We start from the raw sequence: 10,102 nt of genomic DNA on the forward strand, positions 1-10,102 counted from the left end.
AGTACGCCTCTTATTTAAAAATTAATTTTATATGTAAAAAGTTAGAATAAATTTGTTTTTTGAAAATGATAGTAAACCAAATGCGTTGGTTGTAACTATATGGCCCAAATAAATATGAGAATGCAGACAATGTATACATGTCACCGCTAGTATCAAAATAAGAAAAACATAATCACTTAAGTGTCTATAAACTTAGCCATAACTTTTTAAGTCATGTAGAGTTAACCTGGTATCAATGGTCTCATAACCAAGACCTCAGGCCCAACAATATAATATAAAGAATGATAATTGTATATATGTACATATAGAAAGTCCAAATTGAGATCAATGAGACACATCAATATATCAAGTAAATTTAACTAATAAAAATCACCCACATTACGAAATACTACCATAAATCTTATACTAAGGGATCTGTATTGCCAACCAAAGGTCAAACACATTTAATTAAGTTTAAGAGTATCCAATAGTTATGGCGAGTATTACAGGCTAAGGCTAAAATTACAATTCTAATTTATATACCTTAAATAAGACAAATAAAGATACAACTAGCAATGAACCTCCTACAACATCACACAGAATGTAATCTACGTAATATATAATTTTACAAAGAAGAGTAGACCATAACCTACCACGATGTCTAACCGTAATGCACCATTCATGAACTACTCTTTTCCAATCCTCAATCTCTAGTGTCTACACACTATAAAATTCATATTATACACATTAATAGGAGTAAAATGAGACCCACATTGCAAAACAAATCTTTAAGCCAAAAATTGTGTCAAAAATATATCCATTGGACCCACATATGGAATACAGAAATTGTATCCATCATTAAGTTCCTTGAAGGACAAAGAATGCATGATTAAATATTGAGTATGAATGGAGTATCAATTGGCTCTCAATATAGTAACAAGAGCCGAGGCAAATAAGAATGAAACTTAATAATTAAATGGGGAATTTGAAAAAACAATTATGAGGAAACTAACAGGAAAATTATCACTTTAAAGATTCCCACTTAATCCCAGGTCCAATCCTAAGTAAAGCTAATTTTTTTTAGATTCCTAGAGTAAAAAATAGAGGTTTACTTTTAGGACCCGAGACTACCCCTTAGTCATTACACATATCTTTAAACCTTAAGTGATCCCAATATTATCTATGGTACTGGCATACTGTATGAGCAACTGAATATAAATATTAATAAAAGATAAAATTACAAAGTATAAGCATAATCATGAGATAAGGTATTTCAAAACATTACTATTATAAATTTACAGCATTATAATTTGGATGGAAGATGAACTAAACTACATATAATAACTTTAACTGACTATCTATGAAGCCTCTAATAATATTGATGGTAGGTAGTTGGGAGGTGATCCCATCTATCCCTAATCAATACATACAAATACAAAAATGAAATACTAGAACTCTTACTAATTTGTGTCCTCAGAATAAGAGAACTAATCACCTGCTAGCTGCATGCAGTAATCTTCCTGATTATTATCCTAATACTTTGGAATGTACTGAGTATATGAGATATACACTAGTCATGAAATTACTAAAAAATGCTTTGAAACTATGGACGTAATAAAACACCTAGTCTTTGGACCCTTAAAAAATTCCCTTAGTTTAAGTTTTTGGGCAAGGTATGACTCAAGGGTACCAGTTGTACCCTAGGATACGACTTGGGGTCCCCTCAGTTATAAGTTAGAAAGTATAGTGGGGGTTACATTGTGTCCACAGTATGGTTTAGCCCCTCTTATGTCATATTATAGGGTACGGGTTGTATGTTTTTAGTTATGTGTTTCCCAGTCGTATGATGCTTGAAATCTTATCACTACCAAAAATTACCCCTATAGCAATGGTTAAAAAATCAATGATAGGTACAAAAACCGTCGGCATAGAGCTATCGCAATGGATTTATATGCGTTGCATAGGTGGCCGTTGGGATAGGTCTATAGCAACGACATTTACAACGGTTACACAAATCGTTGCAATATATCTATCTATCACAACGGTTTTGCAACTCGTATTGTGAAAGTTCAAATTAACTATTGCAACGGTTCGTGACTATTGCAGTACAATCTATTACAACGGTTAGAAAGTATTGCAATAGTTGAGTGATGTAGAAATAGACTCTATTGAAATAGTTACAAACCATTGCAATAGATTCTATTGCAACGACATAAAAATGTTGCAATAGCCCTATTGCAACAATTATTGTTCTTTTCTAATGGTTTTTCACTACCTATGGGAATGGTTTTTGATACCTATTGCAATAATTTTTGAATTTTTTGCAATATTTTTTTGCCACCTATTATTGCAGCTAGTTTAAATACCAATTGATATATATAGAGAAAGAATTATATTAATACACAATTATATATACATATCACAACAAAATATTTCATTAATAATTCAAAATAAAATATCCAACAAACTAGTAATCCAAATCCAAAAGCAAAATGTCAAAGTCAAATGGTCATTAGTTTTCCATAAAGTATCAAGTTCAAGTGGTGGTAAGTTTCACAAAATTCTATATCAAGAAGATCGATACTAAAATATCTATCAATAATTCAAAAATATTCTCAAGTAAGGTCAATTTGTTCATCACTTTCTTCATCTCCTCCCCCATTTTGAAAATATATAAAAAGAGAAAAAAATAATCTTAATTAGTACATAAATGACAACATATTTAATTTTCAATTAGTACATAGAAGAACACCTATAAATAGAGCATAAACATTCTTAATAGAAAATGAATAAATTGGATATATAAATTAGTCAAAGAAATATAATTCACGAAAACTAAATCAAGAAATAAAAACAAAAAGAGAAAGGAATAATTAGTTACTAAAGAAGATGAATAAATTTATACCCCAAGAATGAATATACAAATGAGAAAGAACCACGCCACAATTGTAGATCAACTGATGCAATAACATAGAAAGGGAATACTGAAATGGTGAACAATTTGCAATGTAAAATTTGTCAAAGAGAATACTGTATATATTTGAACATATATCAAAAGTTCAATTAGTAAAGATTTTTTCTATGGTATCTAAATTCGTCCAAATAATGTACCATGAGGATGTTTAGATGTTATTCACTTATTTGAAATAAAGATGAAGGGAATCATTGTTTCGACCATTGTAGTTTTGGCCATGATTCAGTTCATGTTTTACCCAGGACAAGCCTTCACTTGTGGACAAGTAGATGCTTCTTTGGATCTGTGCATACCATACATTCTTTAAGCATTTAGATACAATATTGAAAATGCAAAAAATAATTGAGGAGCTATTCAGATCAAAATCTGATGATAAAACCAATGTAAGTGACTAAATGAGAGGTGTTGGCAATATTTTTAGTTCAGTGGCAGGTGCATTTTCTGGTGAAGATAAGTCTAGTTCAATTTCTAGAGAATCATCACTTATTGATTTGAAACCTGGAAGGTTTCCTAACCATGTTAGTGCAAATATCTTCAAGTACCCTAAGAGTATGCCTAGTTTCACTACTGCCGAGTCCATCTTTCTAGCTAAAAGAATGCAGCAGGTACTACTTGTGTCTACCAAGGAAGAATTCATTCTTGATACTTTACTTAGATTTCATCTATTGGCTAAGTTTGATGATGGCAAACAAAGATGCAGGAAACGTCTTGCAGGTCATAATGAGAACCAAAGAAAGCCCCATACTAGTATGCATTCTAGCTACAAGTCATTTCTATCATTTTCTATCAATGTAGTCCTTAATTTTGCATATTGTAGTTCCACTCTCAGAAACAAAACTCACCAGAGATGCATAACTACTAGTTTTCTTAAATATTTCCTGTAATCCATGTTCTATTAGTATATTTTACTAATAAAACTAGCACCAAGAGGGTGCTGAAATCTGTCCATGATTGAAAGACTTGATCTCCTATGTATGTTGCAGTGAATCAATCATGTAAAATAAGGTATCAAAATGATGTACAACTTTTATGTTACACCAACAGGTCAAAGGATTATAAACATCTAGGATTTGTAACATTACTATCATCTAATACCAAATTAATAGCTCAACAACAACAACAAATACCAAATGCTTCAAATGCATACATCAACCTCACTTACCTTGTATCTCTGACATATTCTTCAAATGATTATTCCAGACAATATCTTACAATATGTACAGTATTTTTCAAGCGATTTTCAATAATTAAAATGGTATAAATAAGCATGAATATAAGATACATATGCAAAAGGTGCTAAGGAATAGATCATGCTAAGAAATCTAGGAGTAACAGCTAGATGTACTAAGATGGTGAAGATGGTTACGAAACCTACCACTTAGTTAATTGGTTTGTTTGTAGACTCTTCAACTGATGCAACAGACCCTCTCATGCTATATGTTAACTTTACTCTGTTGATTATCCCACTATTGTTACCTTTCTATTCCATTTCAATATTAAACTTCTCGAGTGATGAGGACCTTTGTGAAGAAGACCTCTTATCTTCCATCTTTCCAAAAAGAGCAGCTGGAGAAGAAATGATAGAAATAGTTCTAGAGAGTTCTCTTATAAAATCTACTGCCTTCCTTAGGCGGGTTTCCTTCGATACTTTCTAAGGGGAAATAAAAGATGGAATAAGGATAACAGAAAAGATTCGGTGAGCTCCAATGTGCATTTCATGATCAGGTGGACCATAGTAAAGAGTAACTAATGAAATAAAACCTCTGGGAATACCTAAACATAAAGAGAAGTCAGATTCTTAACTCAATATGAAAATAACAGTCTAATAAATTAAAATGATAATCAGCCTTACTTTGTTTTGGTACGATAAATTTTGCATAAAATCTATAATTTGAGAAGCATGGTAAACAATAGCAATAGTAGTTCTAGCTACCACTTGGATACTTGTGATGTTCTCTAAGATTACTGCCATCACATCAAGAATCAGGCCTGAATCTCCAACCTAAGAGTTAAGAAAATGAATAATCTGTACTTTTGAAAGAACATCAATAACAATAAGTTTGATTAATATTTAGTCTGATCAAAAAGAGACTTTTGATTCCTATTTCAATTTCTAACTAAGTAGCTTCCAACCAATTTACCTTGAATGCAACTTATTTTATATTAAAATCCAATGACAAAACAAAACTTATAGGCTATAAAAATGGCTAGATTGAATCCAATCAAGTTTAGGGAACTCAAGACTAAAGCAAAAGACAACCCCAAAAAGGGGAAGGAAGGGTTGACCCCCAAGGGTGCAGACCTTAAGGGACCAAGGTTCAAATCTTAGAAAAAAAGAAAACACTCAGTGATTTCTTCTCATTATCCCAATCCTTGGTACATTGAGTTACCCGGTACCTACAATAGTAGAAATAGCAAGTACAAGTGCACATAAGCTGGAATGGGCACCACCACTATCAAAAGGAAAAAATGAAGGGTGCAAGAATGAAATTCTCACTCGGTCAGAGAAGACTTTAGTTCCCGAACTGAATGCAAACATTGCATTATGGAGTCATGTAGCATGTATTTCCAAGATTAAATAATCTAACAGAATGACCACGGAGCAAACAAAATTATAAAGATACCCATTACTCAATTAACGATTGCAAGGATAAAACGTGCTATACTAAATACATTTGATACTTCTTTAACACACTGTAACATGGAAGAAATTCTATTTAATGTAATGTTGCACATTCTTTTTGCTACTTAACATTCCACTACACTAAGAAAAATGTGACTATAATTTTCTCATTACTATTATTGTAACACCTTATGTGCATGATAAATAGACAAACTTTTTATCTTAAAATAATTCACATTGTTATTTAAAATTCATAAGTATCTCACTTAGCAAAAACTATAATGGATCAAATGTTTTCTGATAAGGTGATTTACACAAATCAGCTACTTTCGAACTTTGATGATTATCAACACAATGTTAACTGGGATATAGTGAATATGTGCCCCCCATCAACCTTTAGTCTACAACAGAGTATCGATCAATCAGATAGACTCATTTAAAGACACTACCACCCACTTTTCTCTCAACAAAACCATTATCACCCACCTTGTCCTCTATAAAAAACACTATCACCCAACTCGTCCTGGATAGGTCTATACTAAAAATAACACTGATTGTCCATCCCAAGCAAGTCTTCATTCAAATCTAAATTTAATGTATAATTAGATATTTGAAGTGAAATAAAAAGAAAAAAAAGGTCGATTGGGAAAGTACAAGTACTCACAGCTTTCTCATGACTACCAGGTTCGATATGGATCTCTTGTCATGGCAACATCAATGATTCATCGGTCTTCTACAGTATAATTTAAAATACAGATTTATTTTATTGGTAAAAATCATCGAACACTTGATAAAAACATCAAATAAATACAAAAAGTTGAGAAATGATAGTTACCTGAGCGTCGAATCAAATCTTATACATGGTTGTATTGTTTTACAGTGGAGCAACTTTGAAATCAAGGTATGGTGGTCACACTTTCCAGCTTTTTGAAGTTGTGGTTGGAGCAGCTTCGAAATTGAGGTGAGATTATTGGAGTAGTAATATAGTGGTTGGAGCAGTGGTATGATGGTCAGAGCAGTGGGATGGTTGTCGGAGCAGTGGCGGATTCGATTATGTCATTTTTTTTTTGGTTTGAGATAGTGTGAAATTATAAAAAGGGTTTATTTTTGGCGGACTCATCAAAATTTTATGGTGGGAATAAAGAAACCGATGGGATATCGTTTTTTTTTCAAAAAACCATTGCCATAGCTGATTCTATGGTAACGGTTCAGACAACCGTTGCAATAAAATGCCCTATTGCAACAGTTACCAAACAATAGCAATGGTTATAGAATGAAATAGTTATATTAGAATAATTTTCTTTTGCAACGGCTAAAACTATTGCAGTAGACCCTCTATGGCAATTCTTTTGGAATTGTTGCTAAAATATCTATTGTAATAGGTGTAACTTCTAGTAGCGTGTCCAAAGCATTCTATTTTGGGTATGGGTTGTAGGGTATCATTCATAACTTAGGGTTTGAGACATGTATGTAGTCATATATTTTTCAATTTAGGGGTCCATGGTATGATCTAGTGTACGAGTTAGGGTACCACTCATACCCTAGTGTACTGGTCAATAGGTTGAGTCATACCCTCCTGGGTTCACTTTTTAGCTTTTAAGCTGAGGATATTTTAGACTTTTTATAATTCTAAACCCTTATAACCGATGACTTATAACCTTATATGGCCCTTTATTCTCCACATATAAATGTTCAAAAATATTCCAAACACTTTCCAAAACATCCCTCTAAAGATTTAAGCTAGGGTTACAAGAGGTGTCCTTCTAGAGGCTTGAGGACCAAGAATCCTTTCGTGAAGCATCTTTTATAAGGCATGTGAACCTTCCATTATTATTTTTTCTCAAATATCATGTTATTTAAACAATGTGTATGAATTATTATTTATCATTTTTGGAACAAATGTTGAGGGTTTTGATGTATAGTGATGGCTGGTGTCTACTCTTGTTTAAACTTATGCTTATACTTTTTTTTCGTTATAGTTTGCATATGCTGGTGCTTTTTGATTGTGGTTTAACAAATTGGTCATTAGTAACCCTTATATTAATGGTTTTCATAGAGTTTTTTGTCAGGGTAAAGGTATACCCTTAAGATGTTTGTGAAAATATTTGCTAGAAATAATTGGTCACATGCTATTGGTGATTTGAACTAAGGTAATGGCTTAATAAGTACGAATTATTGGAAAATGACCTTGTAAAGTCCTTGTTAAACCTTAAATGAGTTAAGTAGTGAACTTGGTGGTTGGTTTGGTTAAAAAAAGGTTTGAGTCCCTAAGCATGAAATTGAATTATGTTTGAACTAATGCTTGGTGTAAGAATGTTAATGAATGGTTTGATAAAGGTCTTAATGACAAGAACTTGACTTGAATGGTAGTTGAAACTAAGGAATTGGCCTATTAAGGTAGTTTATTTATAAATGGTTCATAAAGACCTTATGGTCATGTATGGTGTTGAATTGTGGCTTTGATGACTTGAAATGGTTAACTGGGTTAAAGTCCTTAAATGTTGAATTGAGTAGGTTTGAATGCATGGAAAAAAGGTTAGAGTCCCAATGCCAACTAGTAATAGATTCTATGGCTTGTGGTTATATTTCACTTGCATAATAAGATGGTTTGTGCTTGGAGTCCACTTGTTTGATAAAAGGCTTATGGTTGTTTAACAAATTGATAGTGGTTTGAGTAAACTTTTCTAACAAAAATAGGTTGTGGTTAGAGTCCACTTGTGTAGTCAATAACTTGTGTTTAGATTCCACTGGCATAATAAGATAGTTGAGTATTAGTGTCCTCTTTCTTGATATAACCTACATGGGTGGAAGGTTAGAGTCCACCACTTCATAGTTCATGATGGAGTGTTTTGAAATGTATGCTATGTCCTTGTTATCTTTTTTAAAATTGATGTATCAATATTTCTACATAACTAGATGTTGATAAATATGCTTGCTTATGATGGCACAACTTGGTTTTGAATAATGGCAATATTTTATCCTTACCCTTGAGTTACATGCTAGTTCTCGAAATGCTAACTATCTCCCAATGCTGTCCCCATGTAACACAGCGGCCAAAGTTTTTTCTTCTCTTCATGTGTTAACTTTGAAATAGTGATCTTCCATACATCGAAAGGCATATATTTCATAGGCTTTCTATCCTATTTCATAGACTTGTATTAGACTTGGATTATGGCTAGTGTCGAGGGTATGTCCTAATATATTATAGATATCAAATTGGTAGAGGCTTGTTGATGACTGTGGAGTTGGGTAGTATAGATGTTGTATGTTGACATGAATAGAAATATTAGACATTCTTAAGTTATGTTTATTAGTCTTGTTTCAACTATCTCATTATATGTTTGGAGTTCATCCTATGCTTGTGGATTGATATAATGGTTAGGTTGGTTCAAAGGGGTAATCTCCGATCCTTGTTAGGCTTGAGATGTCTATATGATAGGGTTCAATTTTTAGTCATGTCATATTGGTATCAGATTTAGGTTCATGGTCTGGCCGATGTACACAAAGTCACATCAAGTAAAGTTTTTTTTTTATGGATGTGTAGTGCGCCATACTTATAAAGGAGAGGCTACAAGGCATTAAGTAAATGTTTAATTTTCTTGTTGTCCTATTTAAAGCTATAGATTTTAAGGTCTTGGATCCTTCTAAAGACCATTTGATCATCTTTTAGATCATGTCTCTAAGAAGATTTGAAGTTCCTACAAACCCTTCTGTCCCAACTAGTGATGATGTGGATGGGATTTTCTCTACTTGTGGAGTTGATACTTGGTATAGGGGTCCAATACCTGATGGTCCAGGAGTTCTATAGATTTTTGTTAATCCTCCTTTAATTCCTCAGGCTGACATGTCAAATATTGAGTATCGTTAGTCATATCATATGATTGCTCAGTTGGTAGATTCTCAGGCTGTGTGGTACTTCTATTACTCCATCTTTTGAGGCTATAAGGGTTAGCCAGTTTATGAGGTTGAGCCCTCCGACACTTATCGACTTTAAGGTAGAGCAATATCCCCAAGGTTTTCTGTATGAGATGGAAAAGATTTTTAGAGTTATGCATGCCACTAATGTGGAAGGGGTTGAGTTTGCATCCTATTAGTTGAAGGACATGGAGTACCAATGGTACGGAGAGTGAGAATGGACAAGGGGTGATATTTATGAGTCATCTTTATGGGAGGACTTCACTTATTCTTTTTTTGACTACTTCTCTCCTCTAGAGTATAGGAAAGAAAAGGCATAGGAGTTTTTTAATCTAAAGCAAGAAAGGATGTCAGGCAAATAGTATGCCATGATTTTTCACCACTTGTCTAGGTATGCTCTGGAGATAGTGCTGGATATAAGGGGTTGAATAAGGAAGTTTACCTCAAGACTGTCTGATGAGTTCGTCCTTGAGAGCAAGGCAACCTTGTTGATTAAAGATATGGATATCTCTTAATTGGTTATGTACATGCAACAAGTGAAAGAAGAGAAAAAGAAACAAGTTGAGATTAATGTGAGGCAGAGCAAGATGTCTTAAGTTTTTTATTAAAGT

Source organism: Capsicum annuum, chromosome 11 (assembly GCF_002878395.1).
Source record: "Capsicum annuum cultivar UCD-10X-F1 chromosome 11, UCD10Xv1.1, whole genome shotgun sequence".
Classification (NCBI taxonomy): domain Eukaryota; kingdom Viridiplantae; phylum Streptophyta; class Magnoliopsida; order Solanales; family Solanaceae; genus Capsicum; species Capsicum annuum.